Source organism: Monodon monoceros, unplaced genomic scaffold, assembly GCF_005190385.1.
Source record: "Monodon monoceros isolate NGI ecotype Baffin Bay Population unplaced genomic scaffold, NGI_Narwhal_1 Super_Scaffold_11, whole genome shotgun sequence".
NCBI classification, from domain to species: Eukaryota; Metazoa; Chordata; class Mammalia; order Artiodactyla; family Monodontidae; genus Monodon; species Monodon monoceros.
In genome coordinates, this window is record NW_021703767.1 from 107,684,008 (window position 1) to 107,706,059 (window position 22,052).

The following is a 22,052-nucleotide window of genomic DNA, read 5'->3' on the forward strand; positions in this document are numbered from 1 at the left end:
GTTCCTTCTGGGGACCCTAGGAGAGAATCTATTTCCTTACCTTTTTCAGCTTCTATAGCTTTTTCGTTCCTTGACTCTTGGCCCTGTCCTTCATCTCCAAAGCCAGTGGCATAACATCTTCAAATCACTCATTGCTTCTGTCATCACAATGCATTATCTATGACTCTTCTGTAGTCAAATCCCTCTCTGCCGCCCTCTTGTAAGGATAGTTGTGATTACATTTAAGATCCACTGGGATCATCCAGGATAATCTCCCCATCTCAAGATCCTCAACTTAATCACATCTGAAAGTTCTCTTTGCCATATAAGGTAATATTCACAGGTTCCAGGGATTAGGACTTGGATATCTTTGAAGGCCGTTATCCAGCCCACCACCATAGCCAATAAAATAAGGAGAAAGGAAGTTCCTACCAAACAATGTGGATTTGTTCCAGTCCATCTTAACACTGAATCCAGCAAATGTCAGTGAGTCAGTAAGACACATACCCAAGTCATACTGTGTCTCCTGTTAATTAGAATTTATTTAAATTCTTCCACTGAATCTCACTTGAATGTATGGATTTGAGCAAATGTTGTTTGCTACTGGTGCCATGGAAGGGTAAGATAGTCAATATTTCGTAAGAAATAGAAACATGAAGCAAAAAAAGACCCAGTCAGAGATGCTGGGTGGGGTGAGGGGTTAAGGAGACTCAGCTGCTGGGAACAGAGTGCTCACAAAGTGAGAGAGGGCTTCAGGGCTCATTCTGGCTGGAGCCAGGCTTGGGGCCATTTCTGTCCCAAAAGGCAGCTGCCGACATTCCTCTTTCCTTGAGAGAAATTTCCACAACCATTGGGAAAGGGCCAAATGAACAGTCAACCTGCACCCTCTGAGCTTGCAGTAATAATCCCATTTCTTCACAGTAGAGTTTGGGCCATTCAAATACACATAGAACTACGCTCATTATTATGAGATATTTGACATGTCCACAGTTCTTTCTTGTACACATATGTTGGGGAAATTCGATTGGTTTTAGCGTATTAGAAGTCTCCCTCATTCTAGTACTCTCAATAGTTCATTTTACATTGTATTTAAAACCTCTGGAACTGGTCTTCTTCAAGGTAACGATGTAGCCCTATTTTCTTTTTAAGTTTAATAGCCATGTCTCCTACCAGAGGTGACAGTCTACATAAATGTGGTCACAATACCTGCCACCTACTTTACTCAGCAAAGACATCCACACTGCCAGCTGTCACGTGAAACCACCTTAATACTGCCATCCCATTGAGCACGTCACTGGTTCTACCCGTTCTCAGAGCATCACGTTTCCATGGTGACTAATGCATAGAGCAGTGTAAAATTATAGATAACAGGAGAAAAGTAAGTAGCATAAATCAAATATGTGCTGCACATTTGGGGTTTCCAAAGCTGATCGCTGCACATGTGAGGACATGGAGACTTGGCTTCAGTATGGATAACTATCAACAGGCTGCAGAGCTTCAAGTCCCCACCTCTCTACCCAGTGAGCCCTTTACATGCTGAAAAGAAGGGTGCACAAGTGCACAACTACATTATTTGTAGTCAATAAATGGGGCTAGATAAAGGTGCGGGTGTAACAAGGCACAGTCACGCTTCTGAGTCCCTCTCCCCGCACACGGAGGGTGGAATAGCTTCCTAAGGGCACCTTTTCCTTTCCTGTCTTTCACAGACCGGTCATCTTCCTAAGGCACTCTTCCTATCACATCACTTGGTGCTAAAGGACATGCAATGACTACCTGCCGGCTTTCTGGCTGAGCCCCAATTTCTCACCAGGGAGCTTGAGGTACCTCTGGTCCAGGTGTGCAGCCTCGTCACATTCCCTGAGGCTGGACTTCATCCAGGCTGGGCCCCTCACCACCCCACATGGCTCACCTGTTCTCCCAGCTCCACTCATCAACTACGAACCCTTCAATAGAGGATTTAAGCTGCGCCGCCTCCTTGAAGTCTTCTTGATACCTCTCTGGTCAAATTGACCTCTCCCTTGCCTGACCTCCCACCACACAGACTCTTACCTCATTGGATTATAAACATTTTCCCCAGTCACTGCTTCCAACTCCACTGCTTGACCTGCTCCACCTCCTCCACTGGGTGATGTTTTTCATGAGGCTATGTTGGCTCAATTCCGTATCTTTCTAGGCACTTTTCTTAAAACACTTTCTAGACTCAGACCTGCTCCTTTTAAAATGTCTACCTCATATTTAATTCACATCTCTCTTCCCTCCCCTTCCCTGACCCTACCCTAGTCAAGACACTTTTGGCACATGAGAGTGGAGGAAGATGGAGGCCTTCTGCCCCTTGGATACCTCTCCCCTCTCTTCCTCGCATGTTTCTCCTGGTGCTAATCCAAGAGAACGAGGGAAGAAAGAGACCTCTCCCTGCTTCTCTGCTTACGGAGAGTTCCTGTCCCCTCCACGTTTAGGGCCTAACTGCTGCCCCACACCCTTTTATGCCCCTTCATGCCCTTGCCCCAGGTCGTACCAGCCAGCTCTCCCCTGATCTTTCCTCCACACCCTGGCAGTTGCCAGTGGCTAGATAACTATCAGAATGGCATCCATCACTGTCCCTGATTTTGAGGATGGTGGACAGTTTGGCAGGTTGATGACTGATTCTCCTGGAGTCTCCCCCTTGGCTTTGGGGTTGGAGGTGAAATACCCCATTCCCTTGTAGGGCATTAGTGAAAGGAGGAAGACCACCACACTACTTTACAAGGAGACCTCTCATTCTCTCCCTAGTAGGCTTCTCTATATTCATTTGGGTGAGCGGCTGGTAGAGATGGTTCCAGGGCTGGTTCTGCTGAAATCCCACCTCTCAGCAAGCCCTGGGGGACATGGTTGACTACCGTACTTGGCAGTTGTACAGGACTGTACAGTGTGTATGGGACTAATCTCAATCCCTGAGCAATGGGAAACATTGCACTAGGCACCTAGCTTTCTCTCTAGTTCCTAGAATTGTGAAGCCCTAGTCTTCTGCTCCTTCATTCTCTGGCATGTGACACTTAATAGACCAGGTTGGTCACAAGATGGCAGGAAAATTGGGGGCTTCCAGCCTTCTCTTGGCTCCTCCTTTTGTGAGAACAGGTCAGCTAACTCCTCTTTCTTTGACGCTGACCTCAAAAATTGGGTGAGTTGGGATCTATGGTTTATAACATTCAACTTGATATACTGTTATAATTCTACTGAGTAATCTATTTTACATTACTGCTATTGTTCTCAATTCATTTAAGCAGGTGAATTTTTTCTCCCCAGTAAGGTAAAAGCTGAGATGATCCTTAAAGAACAAGCAGTGTTCAGTATTTCCTTTTCTTTATGCACAGACCCTACCAGGGTGCTATGAACATAATAGACAGGGACTAGATATAGACTTGTTGACTTGACTGGGGAACAACAGGAGCTATAGACCTCAGGAGCCTGTGCTGTGGCAACCTGTGGTGGCTACCCACTGCCATGTAGAAACAGAGAGGGCAGAAGCCACATGCTGACCTATAAGGCTGTACATACATGATATTCAAGATTAATTCTGGTCATCAAAAACTCAAGTAATCCAGAATTAAAATCCAGATTTATGGTATCAGGGGAATAAAATATACATATGATTGGATGTTTTCCTTTTTCTAAAAAAATAATTTATTGCTTGCAACTCAGTAGAGTGCCAGAGAGAAACAGGCAAGGCAAGAAGAAGTAACTTGCTAGCATCCCTAAAGAAATGTTGGTTTTCCAGTTTTGAAATTTGGGGAAAGGGGCGTTTTTTTTCTCTTCGGAAGAGAAAAAATAAGGAAAAATAAGAAATGGATCCTTAACTAAAAGCGAAAAATAACTTTTAGTGAAAATCCGAAAGCTAATGTTAATGAATCCTCAGGATACCTATGTATGTTCCAATTTTTTATGTTGATACCCTGTATTTCTTAAATTCAAACATTACATCAACTGAAAACGTGTGGTCCATTTAATAATAGCTATTCAGAACAAAGAAACATGACCACAATAATACTCGTTTTTGGTCGTAACAGGCTTCCTAACATTAACAGGATGGAGTTAAAATGCTGAAATGTTAAGATCATTGCTGTGCTAAGCTCTTTATTTAATCCTCTTAACAGCCTATACAATAGATACTGTCATCATCCAGACTGATGAAAAGCTAGTCCAGCACCAAAGACAGTATAAGTAGCAGAGCTGGGATTCAAACTTGAGTCTAAGTACTACAGTGAACAGATCCAGACCAGAAGCTCCATATGTAAGAGGACATCCCCATTATCATCACAGACTTGTCTACCCAACATCTGACTACTTCCATCCTTAACTCCCCAGGTTCCAGCCACCTTCATCCTCCTGAAGATGACTGCAGCATCTTCCTGATTGGCCTCTTAACTTGCACCCTACAGTCTCTTATCCACTGAGATACCCGAACAATCTTTATAAAGCCTACAACAGATTTGTCACACTTCGGCTCAAAATCTTGCAATGGCTCCATCTTACCCAGAATTAAATCCAAGGTTCTCACCATGGCCCATGAGGCCCTCCAGATCTGGCTCCTGGCTGCTCCTCTCCTTCCCTGGCCCATTCCAAACTCACTGGACTCTCAACTGTTCCCAGATGCAGCAAATGCCCTCAGGGCCTTCGCGCTTGCTGTTTCCTCTGTCTGGATTGATCTTCCCCCAGATACTCAAAAGGCTTATTCTCTCACCTTCTTCCAGTCCATGATCAAAAGTTATCAACAGACATCCCTTTCCACCCTCTTCATTTTTAAAATTTTTTTATTTTTATGAAATTTTTAAAGGTTACTTTCCATTTACAGTTATTACAAAATATTGGCTATATTCCCCATGTTGTATAATACATCCGTGAACCTATCTTACACACAACAGTTTGTACCTCCCACTTCTCCACCCCTATATTGTCCCTCCCCTGCCTCCCCACTGGTAACCACTAGCTTGTTCTCTATATCTATGAGTCTGCCTCTGTTTCGTTATATTCAGTAGTTTGTTGTTTTTTTAGATTCCACATGTGATATCATACAGTATGTCTTTCTCTGACTTATTTCACTTAGCATAATGCCCTTCAAGTCCATCCATGTTGCTGCAATCGGCAAAATTTTGCTCTTTTTTTATGGCTGAGTAGTATTACATTGTATATACATATCACATCTTCTTTAGCCATTCATCTGTTGATGGATACTTAGGTTGTTTGCATGTCTTGGCTACTGTGAATAGTGCTGCTATGAACATAGGGGTGCATGTATCTTTTCAAATTAGTGTTTTTGGTTTTCTCAAATACATACACAGGAATGGAATTGATGGGTCATACAGTAGTTTAGTTTTTTGAGAAAACTCCATCCTGTTTTCTATAGTGGCTGCAGCAATTTACATACCCGCCAACAGTGTACAAGAGTTCCCTTTTTTCCACATCCTCACCAACATTCGTTAATTGTAGACTTTTTGATGATGGCCATTCTGTCTGTCCACCCTCTTTAAATAGCACCCTCGAGGAGCCTCTGCATCTTGCCATGCTTATCTTCATAGCTGGTCTCACCTCCTGATATGCTAAATGTTTACTTCTTTGTTTCTCTTTCTCCCTCTTCTAAAATGTAAGCTTTTTAAAGGCAGACTCCATTTTGCTCACCCCCTTATCCTCAACACCCAGAGCAGTGCCTGGCACAGAGCAGGTGCTCAGGGAGTGTTTGTTGAATGAATCCATTCATTTGAAATCCCATCAGCCTTAATAGTTAAGGATCCATATATATGGGCGAAATGCTCTTCTAGGAACTATTTATTCTGTAAAATACCTACTACTTTGTGGATAATCACAATTACATATGAAAAAGCTTTAATGCCAACTGTTTAATAATGAGACAGATCTGTCCTCTAATTCCTGCTATTTCATGGTTAGAACACTGCACAGTATTTTAATAATAATGTGGTCAGTCACAGCCTCCCTGAGATGGCATCGCTATGCCTTATCTATACGTCTGCACTTTCCTTGGCCTCAGTTCTCCTCCCTCGAGTGGCGGTAACAGCACCAAGACAACTTCAGAGCCCTTAATTTTCTCTTTCTACTTGGCTCTGCACTATGAAACTCAGCTTTCATTTTAATAAAATTCTCTCTTGTCCTAAACAGAAGTGGAAACCATTTAATCATTCTTTTGAGAAATAAGTGTGCTGGTAAGAGGAAATTTTTAACTATATAAATAATTTCTATTCTTGAGAAGGTAGAACAAAAAGAAATAATGAAAATATTTCTAAATAAAAAAAGTTCTCTACTTCCATAAAAATAACTTCTGCCATTCTTAAACCCACATATAGCTGGCCCTTTGTATCTGCAGGTTCCACATGTACAGATTTAACCAACCACAGATCAAAAATATTCCTTAAAAAATTCCAGAAAGTTCTAAAAAGCTTAACTTAAATTTGCCATATGCTGGCAACTATTTACATAGCATTTACATTGTATTATGTATTATATATGATCTAGAGATGATTAAAGTATATAGGAGGAGGTGTGAGGTTATATGCATACACATACTAGGCCATTATATATAGGGGACTTGAGTATCCTGGGATTTTCATATCTGTGGGGGTCCTGGACCCAATCCCCAGTGGATACTGAGGGACACTGTAGTCTCTGCAGGGAGAAGCCTGTACACTAATGTCTCTGTAGCAGGAAGCATTTGTCCTCTTCCTTGTCCTTCTTACTTTGGTTGGCTTGTTTCCCATCTTGAAATGGTGCCTGGATTGTCCTCCCTGTCCAACTTGTCCACTTTCCAAAATGTACAAAAAGCAGCAAAGAATCTCAGGCCACAAACTTAGGTGTTTGCAAAATACAGCATGTTAAAATTTTTCTATAAATTTACTTAATTTCAATTCAGGGACCCCCTCCTGTCAAGCTGAGAGAAGATTTAACTTTCAGATGATACTGGCTCTCTTCTTGCTCTCTCCATGCTGCTGAGGTTGGGCCAAGGTCCCAGTCTTATCCTTGCAGGCATCAGGGAATCCCTCCCATCATTGGTCATCTGTCCACTGTCACCCCAGAGACAGCCTTTGTCCCAGACCACACGGTCCTTGACTCTGCTACTTTGATGCCACACAGGTTGCTTCACAGATCTTGGGAGAAGCTGAACCCCTGTCTGGGGACCCAGTCTCTCTGATACCACAGGGCCATTTCCTCTGAGATCCTGTCATGTACTTTGGATGCTATTAGGGAGCAAGACTCATGGGCTCATAGACCTTCCACTGAACCTCCCATCCAACAGAATCTCAGCTTAATCTGGGAAATGGCTTTGCTCTCAAACCTGACTCTCTTTAACAGACTTAGGTTTTGGGAAACAAAATCACACTTTCTGCAAATAAGAAAGCATAAGCTACTTGCTCGAATGGAGAAAAGACAGCAGACAGATGCGGGGAGAAGCCACATATGTTAACATCTTACAGTGGATACTGAAAGCCCCCATTGCAACCAAACCAGAAGATCCCTTCTCTGTTCCTGCATCTCAGAAGAAAATGTTGTAGCTCACTGTGGCTGGAGTTGTAGCTCAGTGTGGCTGGAGTGGACCTGGACTTGGGGTTTCAAGAGGCCCTGCGACCTGGACCCCTAAGGAATTCAGGCCCTCAAGCTGCTGTAGCCCTTGAGAAAAGGCCAGAGTGACTGGATATGCCATGAGTAGACTCAGCCAGCTTCATCTGCGCATCATGTGTTCAAAATCCACACACTGAAGGAGTTTTGGAATGGGTATCATTTTTTAATTGACCAATATAAACCTGTGAATATTATGTATCAATATAAATAATTTCCCTACAAAGTCTGGTTTGCATGCAGGTATTCTTTTTATGACTTAATCTGTTTACTACCATAAGGACTATAGTTGTATAAGCCACCTTGTTTTCATCGTCCCCTTCTTTGTAAAGAATCAAGTGATAACTTGGGAATCACCATCTTATGCAGACTACATTCTTAGCAGAAAACCAACAAAAACAAAGACTCAAGTAGTCCCCACACAATCCTCCCCCCAGGACTCTGCAAATAGCTGCACTTTTCTCTTTTGGAGCAACACAGTGCATGGCCGGTGGAGGTTTCTCAAGGAATGTGCATGCTTTAGGACGAATGGTTACAAGCATCCATGATCCCTGTCTTTACTCTGTCATTTTAGTTTTCTTTTTTCAGTTGTAATCCATGCCATTTTGGGGACCACCTTACATTCTTTTCTGGTACAAGGCTGTGTGTAAGTAGATATAACAGAAATAGTAGGGGACAGCAAGGATAGGTCATGCACTTCAGTAGCCAAGGTCAAAAGCAAACAGGATTCCTGCCTCCAAAAGAGAGAACTCATCGTGAATGTGAAGAGGGCAAGTCTGGTAGAGAATGAAGCCTGCAGGGGAAGCCAAGGGAGTTACACTGTAATACAATCCCACAGAAGCCTTCGAAACTGATGAAAGCTGGCTCATTAGTGCATCCAGTTATCCATCCAACAAACTTTTATTGATCATCTGCAAAATGTCAGATACTGTGCTGCCACTGGGGCTGATTGAAACATGAATATTCCAAAAAAGAGTTTAAAGAAAGATCTATTGCAGTGGTATCACCATATGCCCATAGAGCCTCATTCATTCTTGTCCCCTTGTTTTCAATATTATTGACAATTATAATGGATAACAGTTGGTACTTTACATATATTATCTCATGCAATCTTCCAAGCAACCACATAAAGGATTACGAGGTCCTTCTTACAGATACTGGGGCACAGAGAAATTAAGGAATTTGTTAGTAAAGACAAAGATAGGTACAATCCCACTCCTGGGCATATATCTGGACAAAACTATAATTTGAAAAGATACATGCACCCTTATGTTCATAGCAGTACGACTTACAATAGCCAAGACATGGAAACAAATGTCCATTGAAAGATGAATGGATAAAGAAGATGTGGCATATATATGTATATATGTAAATACACACACACACACACACACACACACACACACACACACAATGGAATATTACTCAGCCATAAAAAAGAACGAAATACTGCCATCTGCAGCTACATGGATGGACCTGGAGATTATCATACTAAGCAAAGTAAGTCAGAAAGAGAAGGACAAAGACCATATGTTCTCTCTATAATGGCACAAATGAACATATCTACAAAACAGAAACAGACTCACAGGTATAGAGAACAGACTTGTGGTTGTAGGGTGGGTGGGGATGAGGGTGGGGGAAGGTTGGATTTGGTGTTTGGTACTAGCAGATTCAAACTATTATATATAGGATGGATAAACAACAAGGTCCTATTGTATAGCACAAGGAACTATATTCAATATCCTGTGTAAACCATAATGGAAAATAATATGAAAAAGAATATGTATATGTATAACTGAATCGCTTTGCTATACATCAGAAACTAACATGACATTGTAAATCAGCTATACTTCAATTAAAAAAAAAAAGACAAAGCTGGGTAAATGAATATTACAGTACCTTGAGCTACTGGGCATGCTCCTGCAGAGCTATTCACTGCTAGTACTCCACGCTTTGTGTTTGCAACTTAAACACACACACACACTCACACACACACACACCTTGCTGGGCTAAATATGTGTGATAAATATTTGCCAAAAGTTCATCTTTAAAATACTTGTTACCTTCTTGAGCTATATATAAATTTACCTACTAAGACCTGAAGATGTCCTATTCTCCCTTTGAGGAAAACTTCTAATAGTTTGAACTGCCAAAAATAAGCATAATGGCTGCTGAACCTTCCATCAGCCTGTGGATTCTGGATTAGTCCTGAGCTCTTGCATATGTGTTCTTTGTACCACTACTCTGCCCTGGTTTTCTGGCCAGAGTAAAGATGAACGGCACCAGGCACCTGGACCATTCCATGGCTCATATCAACAAGGGAAAATAGAACCTTGCCCAGAAATGTCACTTGCCCATGTTGGATTCCTTTTAGTCCTGAATCACGACTGGCATAAACAGATGCTGGTCACCATAAGAAAAAATTGGCTGGAAGCTGTCTGAACTTAGAGTTGAAACCTAAAGCTCAATATTTGGGATTGCACAAGATGTCATTATGTTCTATTTTTGTGTCTGAGTTGCTGTAACTGAAAATGGGCATAACACTACTTGCTAACCCCTTTCAGAGTTCTCCTCAAGGATAAAGATAATACTAATTAAGCTCTTTCAATCCCTTGGTTGAAATGTTTATGTGAAGCAATAACATAAAGTAAGATTTTAGTGGCACAGGATGTTACTCAGACATTTTGGTAATTCGTAATTGTCCTTTGTCAAACCCTGTCCCCAAGGTATTTTCATCTCAAAGTAGGTATACCTCAGGCTAATAACCTTAGCAAGAGTAACAAACAAGAAAAATTATAAACTAACATTTTATGAATGTCTCTACTTCTAAAACTAATCATTATTAAAAGTCAAATACTTTGATCAATGGTACTGTCACATGACAATATTACTTTCCTGCTAACAAATAAAATTGAAGCACACTTATTAAACTTACCACATTTGCTTCATTAGTGGCCATCAATGACCTGTAATCAAGCAGAATTTATTGGTGGAATAGACATACAGACTTCAACTTGTTTATTTTTCTTTTCTGCTGTCAACATTAACCAATGTTGTCATTGTTGTATATGCATTAGGAAAATATCTTCTCTGAATTAGAATACAGACCCTGTTGGCAATAATTTGGAGGGCATCAAGGATAGGTCTTGTTCCTCCCCTTCCTGCCCTCCATGTACTACTAGAGGGGCTTGGTGTTCACTGGTGGCTGTAAGTACACTGTCATGTCAATATAAAGATGGTACAACTGAGTTGAAAATGCATGTGGTATTGTCTAGCCCTGTAAGGGATTCTATAGCAATACTTTCCCATTCCTATTGTAGAATTACTTCCTCCATTGCATTCTAACCCATGCTTTGCAGCCCAGCTCTATAGTTGTTCAGTGTGGCAGTGCAGTCCAAAATCAGCAAGGTCCCAAAGGGCTCATTTCCTCATTTCCCTCTCACTCAAGTATTGTGTCCCTTAAAGGCTCCAGGAAATAATATCTGGCCATGAGTGAAGGAATCATAACCCAAGGTTGAGTTTTAACTCTTGACTCTTCTGATTTCTGAATTCCAAATTAATCTTTTCTAAGTCACTTTGATCTGCAGCCACTAATATTTCTCTCCAAATCTGATACAATTTGGTACTTCCTGCTTGCAGGCCAAGAGAAGGTATACAGATTTAAATGATTTGGCATCAAGAGTGTAATTCTTCAAAGTCCAATATTCTAGGCAGTGATAGAGGAGCTTTGGGTCTTAGAAAGGGATGAAGAGAACTAAGAAACAACCAGATACTCCTACTGGTATGTGAGACCAAGCTTCACAGAGGAAAATTGCATGAGAGTTAAAACATTTGAAAATTTGTATCAGAATATGTACAAATTTTATGAATAAGAATAAAAGCATCTTTGTGATTAAAATAAAATGACTGGCCAACCTAATGGCTTCAAGAGAATAATATTTAATAGAAGGATTCAAAAAAAGAATTTCACCTCCCTGCAAGAAACTCCTACTTTCCTCCTCCCCAACACCACCATTAATTGACAACATTAAGGAGGCGGGGACAGTATGAGTCTTATGGAAAGGTTAAGTTCTATTATATGAGGTGTGCAGAGCCTCACAGGTGCATCACATCAGGATGAAAGAGGTGCTGCCATGGCTCACACACCCAGGTGCTCAGAAGGAGTAAGATTCCATAGCTCACTGATTACAGCCATGAAATTTGGAAGCGGATATATATTTCTGAAGTCATGGGAATTTTAATTACAGCTTGATCTTTATGGCTATCCATTGACTTTTCTATTACTGTCCACTTCCAAATTTGTACTTAGGTCTTGGGATTTAAAAAAAAAAAGCAAAAAGGGATATTTCTGGCAGATGTTTCATTAAGGGGCCTAAGAAGCAGAGCAGATTCAGGCAATAGCTGCCATTATAGTAATTGTCAAGGTCAAGATAAAACTGTTTAAACTTTTTCACACTGAAGTTACACACTGTAAATACAAATTTTTATTCTGATTCAAACCTAAGCTGTAACCTTACACAGAGAAAATTCCCGTGCCCTGCATTTTCCACTACCTCATTATTCCTTTTGGTATCTTGCCTCACCTGAATGAGTCTTAGATGCTAGAGAAAGTAATGAGGATGTAATGCTTGATACTTTCGTTTCCTTTACTCTCCCCTCTTTTGCATAACATATTTGCATGATACATGTGGTAAGCTGTATAATGGCCCCTGTAAGATGTTCACACCCTAATCTCTGGAAAGTTGTGAATAATATTACTTTACATGGTAAAGGGGACTTTGCAGATGTGATTAAGTTAAAGATTTTGAGATGGGGTGATTATCCTAGATTATCTGGCTGGAACCAACGTTATATCAGCAGTCCTTATAAGAGGAAGACAGGAGGGTCAAAGTGAGAAAGAGGAGATGTGAGATGTCTCCAGAAGTTGGAGAGATGTGCTTAGAAGATAGAGGAAGGAGCCACAAGCTAAGAAATGCAAGTGGCCTCTGGAAGCTGGAAAAGGCGAGAAAATAATTTCTACCTTGAGGCTTCCAGAAGGAACACAGCCCTACTGACACCTTGATTTTTAGACTTCTGGCTTCCAGAACTGTGAAAGAATACATTTGTGTTGTTTTAAGGCACTAACTTTGTGGTAGTTTGTTGCAGGAGCAATAGGAAACTACTACAGTGTAAAATGCCCAGCTTTGTTTCCTAAAGATACTTGCCATATCTCCTTGTAAATTACTTCCTGTTTTGATATAGGACCACAGAAAGTCCTGATGAAGCCCTCAGGAAACATCTGGTGGAGTCTGGACTCCTCAGGCAAATATACACTTGCTTCTCTGGTTAAGGAATTATCCTGTGCTTTTATGGACTAAGATATCCAAGCCTCCTGATTTCCAGAAGATTGCTTTTGGAAAAACTGTATTTGAGTGTAACTGAAACCTTAAACTTCTTCTTTGGAAATGAAAGATAAGCCACTATTGAGTGAGAAGTTGTATGTTAACCACGAAGTTCCCAATTCCCACTTTCTATTTGAGTCTCCTTGAGTAGTTTATTTTCTCTTCATCAGAATGGAACAAGTATGCTTTCCATCAAGATGAAAACCCTCTAGAATCAGATGAAGACATCTTCTGAGCATGTCCACTCTTTTCATTAAGTGCAAAAACTCCATAATGCAGAAGTGCTTGTTCATATAGAGGTAGAAAATGGAGAAGGAGTGACTCAAAAGGTCTATTTTCATCAAATGCCTCAGAGGAATTCTTTGCTGATTGAGAGAGAATAGTATTCATTAAAGCCATGCTATTTACTCAACTGATTTTTATAATGAGCTTGTTGCTGTGGTCTCAGGCCAAAGACACTAACAACAAAAACCGTATAACATAAAAATCAAGTTTAAAGTGGAAGTTAATTTCAAAGAAATGGAAAAGAGGGTGCTTTAATAGCATATGTTCTTCAGAGAAAAACTCACTTTTCTTATATAAGAGCTCTGTCAAAGCAGATGGGCTTTCCAGTAGATAAAAACTCATCATGGAGAACACTGTGCTTGGAATTTCCTGCAGTTAAGTCCCTTCAGGAGCACTGTCTTGGAAGATGTTGATTACCAATACAATAAACATCTTCTGTTAATAAAACTAGCCATGCACAGTTGCCTTTACATTTAAACCTGCTTGATTAAAAAAAAAACTCTATAAGAGTGAATCAAAAGGCAAATTAATCATATTACAAGCTGTTAGTTTTTCTACCTGGATATTCAACTGCTATTGAAACCTATAAGCCAGATCTGAACTTTTCATATTTCTTTAACCCAAGAGACTTCAATTGTCACCATTAAAAAGTACAGAGCTGATGATCTCCTAAGAGTTGCTACATATAAGCATAGTGATCCTCCATTATTCAAATAAATAGGTTAGAATGTTTAAAAATGTTTCAGAGCAATTTTTTCAAAGACTGGCTCAAAATGTTAAAAATGACTTTTCTTCTAAAACAGTAAGCATGACCATGGAATGCAGACAAGGGGACAGAGCATGTTTCTGTTCTAAGGCAATCTTGTGATTCTGTACTGAAAAGTCTAGACCTTTTCTTGAAATTTTATCCAGCTCTGGATGACTTAAAAGAGATGTAGTCATGTTATAGAGGGTTTAGATGAGAGTCACAATTACAGTTGGGAATCAGAAAATTAAATCTAGGAGGAACCATCATAGATATTAGAAGGTTGAGTCATAATAATGGTTTTCAAGTAGCAGAAGACTTACAAGGCAGGAAATTATGGCTAGCTCATTTTCCTTTCAATTGAGTACAGGCCAAGAAGCTTCCAATGCAGCTTGAAACGAGCTGAGTCGATCACAAGAAGGAATTTTCTCATGGTGACGTGTTTTTTTTTTTTTACTCTTGGATGGTTTAGCAGCAGAACACTCAGGCCAGGTGAGCAGGTGCTGGTACCAGAATGGGAAGAGATCTCCCTCCCCAAGTGTCAACAGGAGGTTGGGAGCCTCCGGCACACCACTGTGTTCCCCTCTGGCCTCACTGCTGGGCCCTTGCTTTCTTGCCTCTCAATCTCCTATCATCATTTTCAACCTGACTTTGTTAAGGTCCAGACAACAGACAAGAATTCAAAGAGCCCTCACTTTATGCTTCCTCTGAGGATTTCAGAGCTTAGTAAATGTTCTAATTCTTAGAAAGAAAAGCCAAAATTTTTTTCATGACTGCCGTGAAAGGAGATTACACAGTATTTCTTCAGGGGCCTTTACAAGTAGTTGCTGCACAGTGCAAACTGGAAAAACAGGACAGATTTCTCATGAGGGCTGGACCAGATGGCCTGTGCGAGGGCTCTCAGAGTCCTCCCTAGTTGTCAATTCCAAGAAAAAAAAATCACTGCTGGGCTTCTGTTTTGGTTTCCAATCTGAGTAACTGAAAATCAACCTGCAAGGAGGGTTTTTAAATGTATTTTGATTCTGACTCTCAGGAACAAGTTTTCAAAGTAATCTCTCAAAGCATGGAGGAGAGTGAAGTATGTTCAGTGCTGAATGCCCTAAAGAGCATTTCATATCCAGGGTTGATATGTAGCCCTGTCTGATCATCTGTGCCCATGGGCTTGTAGGTTTCTTTCTGACACACCATTTATTTAGAAACTGTGACACCAAGCACACTATCATCTGAAAGTTAATTTATGTCCAGCTTCAGAATATGTACAAGTAGAGAGCTGCCGCGGGGGCACTTTGGGGTCCTCACGACTCGGCAGCAGATGAAGAAAGCGGGTCTGGCTCTCTGAGTGCACAGCAGGGCTTTGCTTCTTCTCGAGATAAAAGCTTGAACCGCAGACTGTGCATTCATATAGAAAGGAATTGTCCCTTCTAGAAGTGTTTCATGCACTGTGCTTTTTTCCTGTGTTAAAAAATGGGGCATGATCAAGGAGCTGCAGCATAGAAGCTAACAGAGCATAAGGAATCCTGCTCTTGGAGTCAGGACCTGAGTTTGGCCTTGACCCTTTCATCAGCTCCTTGAGTAACTCTAACCAAGGCACTGGTCATTCTGTACAAAGTGATGTGACTGAACTAGATGGAATCTGAAGTTTCCTCAGTGCCAATATCCACTGCTAGCTCACTTAGTTCTAGTGGTTACATAGGATTAAAATTTCTGAATATTGAAACGGAAATTTGAAAGACTTTTTTGGCCTTAAATCCTTCAGTCTCCATCACTCTATTTTCTAATTCTGAAAAGAGTGGAAAACTGGTTGTAGAAATATTTGTAAGCATACAGCATGATTAATTTGCAACATCAAATCATTTTTTATTATTTCTGATGACTATTTCTCAGAATGGCTTTGAAATTCTTATAAGGAAAAGTATGAATCAATGCTTGTGAATTCAATTCTCATAAAGTGGTATTCTCTCCAAAAAAAAAAAGTTTTGAAGAATACTCAAAGAAACCAAGAGTCCCATATTTTGATCAGATTCACTGGTCCAAAATCTCATCTGTTCATGCATTCATATACTAATGATAAACTATGCATTTGATGAAATGAATTTAAAAAATCAAAGTGAAACATGAATCTGACTTTCCTTTTTAATGTAATGGGACTTTTTTTCTTCTTCTGTCAGAACATTTCTCAAATTACCACAAGTGCAAATGTTTACAGAAAATTTTTTTAAAAAAAGAATGTCTATAAAATGAGCGCACTTCTAAAGAGGGTCACTGAATGGATTTGGGATTAAGGGCTCCATCTGTAGCAACCCAATTGAAGATCTCAGCTAGAAGACAAGCTGTTTCTGGAAACACTTTGGATAGATTCCTTCACTTGCATGTGTGCACACACATACACATGCACATATCGTGCACACACACACTTCCAGAATGGCAGAACTGGAACTACGTTTGCCTAACAACTTCCAGGAGGCTCCCTCCCCTCCTACCATTTTCTCACCATCCCATGGATGCCAGACTTCTGGCTGGTGCTTTGCAGAGGTGGAATAAGCTCTATGAGACTGAATCAGCAACTAACTTTCGGGAAGGTTTCTCCACCTCCCATTCTCACCATTTTGCTTTGAGGAAGAGAGGAAAGCCCACACCCATGGGTGTAAGTGAAAATGACAATGGCAATCTTTACCCAAGAAAATGACATTTTAAATAACCAAGCTGCTCTCTTCTCTGGACTAAAATCAGATATTTCTATTTGAAACACAGCCACAGAGCTGGCACTGCTCCCCTTCCTCCTCTTCAGCCTACCTATTTCCTCCCACTTTTCCCCATGCGGAGGCTCGCGAGCAAATTCACACACACACACACTCACTCACACACACACACACATTCAGTGCCTTTTACGTAATCAGCTGACAAGGCTGATCTTTCACTTCAATTGCTTTGATTCAAAATCTGCCCACCATTCGTGGGAGGTAAAGAACGGTGGATGAGACGTGTGCTTTAATAAAGAGGCTAGGGAAGGAAGAGCCTGGGAAAGGCATCTGGTCTGAGTCTTTTCTATGTAGTCTTGATTCTCTATAGGAAAATACAGAGTGCTATGGAATTCAACATAAATTCTCTTGTTTCAAACTTACAACTCTTAGATTTCTTTTTAACAGCTGCTAGATTAATTCCTTAATAGAACTTTGTAACCAGACACCTTGTTTAAAAATCTGAAATGGTTCTTCCATTGCTGATGTTCACCTTATGTCTTACTGTGTTGCCTTGACCTCCAATGTATCATATCTGACTCCTCTTTGCCTCTACAAGATGCTCTCTTACCACTTCCCTGTATGAACCCTCTGCCCTACTCCATGATTTCTCAGCACAGCAGGCACAGTCTTTGGACAGGCTATTCCCGCTGCTGCAGTCTGTCTGCTCTCCTCCTCCTTTCTGCTCATCTTGGTATTTCTCCTTTCTCAATATTAAGCTTCCCTGATCTTTCTCATGAAACCTCTCCCTGATTCCTACAGCCCCTGGTGAATGATGGCTCCTCAAACTACAGCAACAGTTTTTCTTTGTATCACTTAACATATGCAGCCTTTTTGTGTAGATATCTATTCACACTAAACTGTAAACAACCAAGAGAGGAACTACCCAAGAGAGGACTCTTTGTATCCACAGCATTTCACATAGTGTCCCACATATGTAGTCATACATTTTCCAGGCATTTATTGAGTAGCTATTATGTGCCACGTGCCAGGTTAGACTCTGGGGTTACAGAGATGAGCAAAATCCAAACCTCAAGCTGCTACGGACTAATGGGGAAGATATAGATGTAAATGGATAAGAGCAACACTATGCAATCAATAATTTCCATATCAGAAGTAAGAATCTGATGCAGTGGAGGCACTAAAGAACAAGTATTTAATGCTATAAGGGGTGGAGCCAAGGAAGGTTTCACAGAGAAGGTTAGGCTAGAGTTGGGTCTTGGAGGATGCATAGGAGTTTGCCTAACGGTTCAAGTAAGGTAGGAGAATTCCAGGGTAGAAGGACCAGCATGGAAAATGATACAGAGGCACAAAAAACCAAGAAGGTCCAGTGTACTATAAGGAGTCCTCTCTCAAGTAGGTACTTCTGATAAAGCAAGTGGTCAGAGATAAGATAAGAACAAAGAGTGGTGACTGTAAAGCACGATGGAAGCCAGACCATGAAGGACTTCAGGTACCATGTTAGGTAGTCTGGATTTTATCCCCTGAGCTACAGAATGGCACTGAAGAAATTTGGGGATAACATTGTATCTGAAGTTATCTAATGATGACAACAACCTGATTGCTCTTCAGTGACTGAATGGTTAAAAAAATTGTGAAACATACATACCATGAGCTACTACTCAGCAAGAAGGAGGAATGATATACACAGTTTGGATAAGTCTCAAGAGAGTTATGCAGAATGGAAAAAAGCCAATTCCCAAAATATGATAAACTGTATGATCCCATTTGTATAATGTTCTTGAAACAAATTATAGAGATGGATCAGAGATTAGCTGCTGAGGATTAGGGACTGGGGAGGAGCACGTGGATGTGGCTATAAAGAGGTAGTATGAGGGAGCCTTGTGGTGATGAAGCAATTCTAATGTTTCATTGTGGTGGTAGTTACACAAACTTCTATATGTGGTAAAATTACATAGACATAGAAACATACACACACATGAATACATGTATAACTGGTAAAATCTGAATAAATTCTGTGGATTGTACCAATGTCAGTCTACTAGATTTGATGTTGCGCTATAGTTATATAAGATATTCCCAGTGGAGAAAACATGATTGAGGGTACGCCAAAATTCCTTGTACATTTTTTGTGTGTGTGTGTATTCCTGTGATCTATAATTATTTGAATAAAAAAATTTAATGATGACAAAAGTGGTAAGTGTATTAACTCCAAAAAAAAAAGAGAAGTTTTCTAGTGGAGTTAAAGATTATTGCTCAGTTTCCTTTTTGTAAATAATTCTCTTAAGAATTTCAAAGCATGTTTTATGCAACTATATAACACAAGGTTATATTGATACAATGCATATGTTACAGATAAAATTTTTCTTCATGAAATTGGGTTCATTGATATTCAACTTGTTCTGGAACTAAAGTAACAATTTTAGAATAGGGGAGTAGCTCAGTACAAATGTGCTCAATTCTGAATATCAAAAGCTCTGAGATCATGTCCAACACTAGTAGCTAGATCATTCTAAAAAGTTATTTTAAAAAAACACCCATCAAACAAGCAAAAACAACCAAACAAATCTGGCTTAACTTGTGTTCTGAGTGATTTGGCTTTCTTAGGATAAAAAGTTCACATATGTACTTACATTTATGTGATATCTATCATGTATATATATATCATGTATACATCTATCATATATGGTCGCAGAGTATACAACAAACTCTAACACGGTATGATGAACTCTAATATTAAAAATATATGCAAAACTAAAATAAAGGACCTCTCATGTATTAACAAGGCACAAGTATAAGAAACATAATAGTCCTGTGTTATTTACACACAAGATAGTCCCCAAGATAAATGGTAGGTGGAATCTTGTTCTCTTGCTCTGACAGTGACATTTGAATAGCAGATTGTTCTAGGGGATTTTTTTTTTCTCATCCTCAGCCTTGAAACAATAGTTAATTTTATGCAAGATTCTTGCACAATGCTGATGTGACGGTAATAGTGGCTTTGAGTATTTTATTCTTGCAGAATTCAGATACTCCATACAAGTGTATATTAATTTTTTCTAAAATCCCAAGTTCATGAGTTCCTGATTAATGGATGGTAATTACAGGCTATGATATGAGAGCTGTGCTTTAAAAATCATAAGGTATTAAATGAGTAGAAGGCGTTCTACTCATTTATCAGGGTTATAAGTAGGTCCTCAATGGCCAGGTAGCACCCTACAGCAAGGATGGAACCTGAACAAAGTCCTTGGGATGGCAAATAGGTGGCAGATATGGGCACAATGACTCATGCCCCAAGATGCAACCATAACTCTGGAACTGAAAAAAAGATGGTAACCTCAAAATGGACAAACAGGTTGGCTGAGCTATGACTATGACCCCCCAAAATATGACTTTCATAAGAATATCTCATAGTAGATAATTATTATGTATTTGTGTGTTTTCTTATTCATGGTCTGTTTTCCCAAGAATGCAAGCCCCAAACATTGTCTGGTTTCTGCACCTTTTTGTACCCAGTTTTAATAGGGTTCCTGATACAGAACAGGTGTTCAGTAAATATTTATTGACTAAATGAATACCTCTTCACTCCACAACACTGTTTTTTCACCATTATTCAGTGGTAGACACTTTTAAAATACTGACCAAAGCTATGAACCCTCTCCTCAAAAATACACAGAGAAAGACTGTATTTTTTATTTTCTATAGGATTCATGGATCCCAGATTAAGTTATGCGTACGGAAATCATTTTCAAGGATGAGAATATTATTGTAAACACAATTAGCCACTGATTTTAGTTCCTTCAGGCATTCTCCTGATTATTTACCCAAGCCAATTACCTCCCCAACATGATGGCATTATTTTTTATGTTTTGCTATTTGTTATCATTAATAAATAGTCCCTACATGCACATTATATTTTAGTGACATCAGTGTCAAAGAAAAAGACAACTCAGCTCATAAAAATATTTCTGCCATTTTTATAAAGTGTATTAGTTAGTCTCTCTCCCTCCCACGTCTGTCTTTCTCTCTTTCTTTCTCCAACCCTAAGAAAGTCTTAGTGTACATTTGGTATAACCTCCTAATCTCTTTCCTAAAGGTCACTCTAAGTAGAATTTGAAGTTGAAAGAGAAAGGGGTTAAGTCACACTTACACAAACACACAAAGCCACCGGCCTGTCATCAATGGAACAATTCAGAATAAGAGGGGGAGTGGAAACAAGGTAACTTGTCCAGTCACCATAAACAACAAATAACTCAAGTTATCCTGAAGACTGCAGATGGCTAGCTTTTTGTCAGAAAAGAGCTGTCTTTAGTTGTCAGTAATGAAAGATGCCCAAGTGAATCTTACACACTGAGCTTTTGGTAAAGAGAGATAATTACCATCTAATCTGAGCTGAGCTGTATTACCAGAAAAAACTTAATGGAAATCTCCTGCCTTTATAAGACCAAACTCTTCCAATACACTGATCCACAAGCAAGTATGAAACTCTGCCACAAGAAATTAAGGGTGTTACTTTTTATTCCTTCTGGTTTACAAAAAGAAAGCTCAAGGTGCTGCTGGAGGCCACAGTTCAAACCACCTCTGCGATCTGCCTTAACCCTGAGTGTCTCATTCCCAGGGGCGCTGCCCGGGAAGGCAGCAGCTCCTCTCCATCTCCATCTGGCCAGCTGAACTGCATGCAGAGCAACGCCATGGCCACGGGGCAGGGGCTGGGTGTGTGCCACAGAAGCAGCAATAGAAAATGCCAATGCACTCGAGATTGCAGTCCTAGTTACCAACCTGTCATGGGGTCCCATTCTCCACCATGGAAATATCAAGAAAAGCAGAGGTTCTCACACTGATAACACTTCAAGGAATTGCCTGGAGTCAGCTGCTTGCATCGTACTGCAGTTGGGGCAAAGAGCTTTAGCTATAATTTTTAGTGGGTCCATCCACCCCATTCATGACTTTCTTTCTTAATGGCTCAAAAATATACCAAAACAATAGTGCTTGGTGTTTCTCAATGAGAAGATTTCCTGTTAAAGTTTCCTCTTAACTCTGCAAAGAAACTTTTTCAAGGACAACTTTTATAGAAATTGGTTTGAATGCTTATTTCAGAAACCTCACATGGGAAACATAGTCTTAGGTGTGCCTTATTTTAATTGCATTAAGTTCCTTATATCCTAAAACCTGGTTCCTAACAAAGATGAGGAATAGTTAAATATAAATAATGGACAAAGTCATATCTGCAAACCAGAGTCACCAAAGCCTTTGGGAGATGCACCATAAGCTCTTCTCTACATACGCAAAGACCTTTAGAGACCAGAAGCACAGTAGTTTTAAAGAAATAAAGTCAGGAAGACTTAGCACAAAGCAGATACAATA

The 22,052-nt window shown here is 40.1% G+C and overlaps 1 protein-coding gene across 5 annotated transcripts in view; it reads right to left on the minus strand.

The window, feature by feature from the left end:
• Positions 1-22,052, minus strand: part of KCNAB1 (potassium voltage-gated channel subfamily A member regulatory beta subunit 1) — a 411,284-nt gene that overhangs the window by 239,796 nt on the left and 149,436 nt on the right. The window lies entirely within an intron of this gene.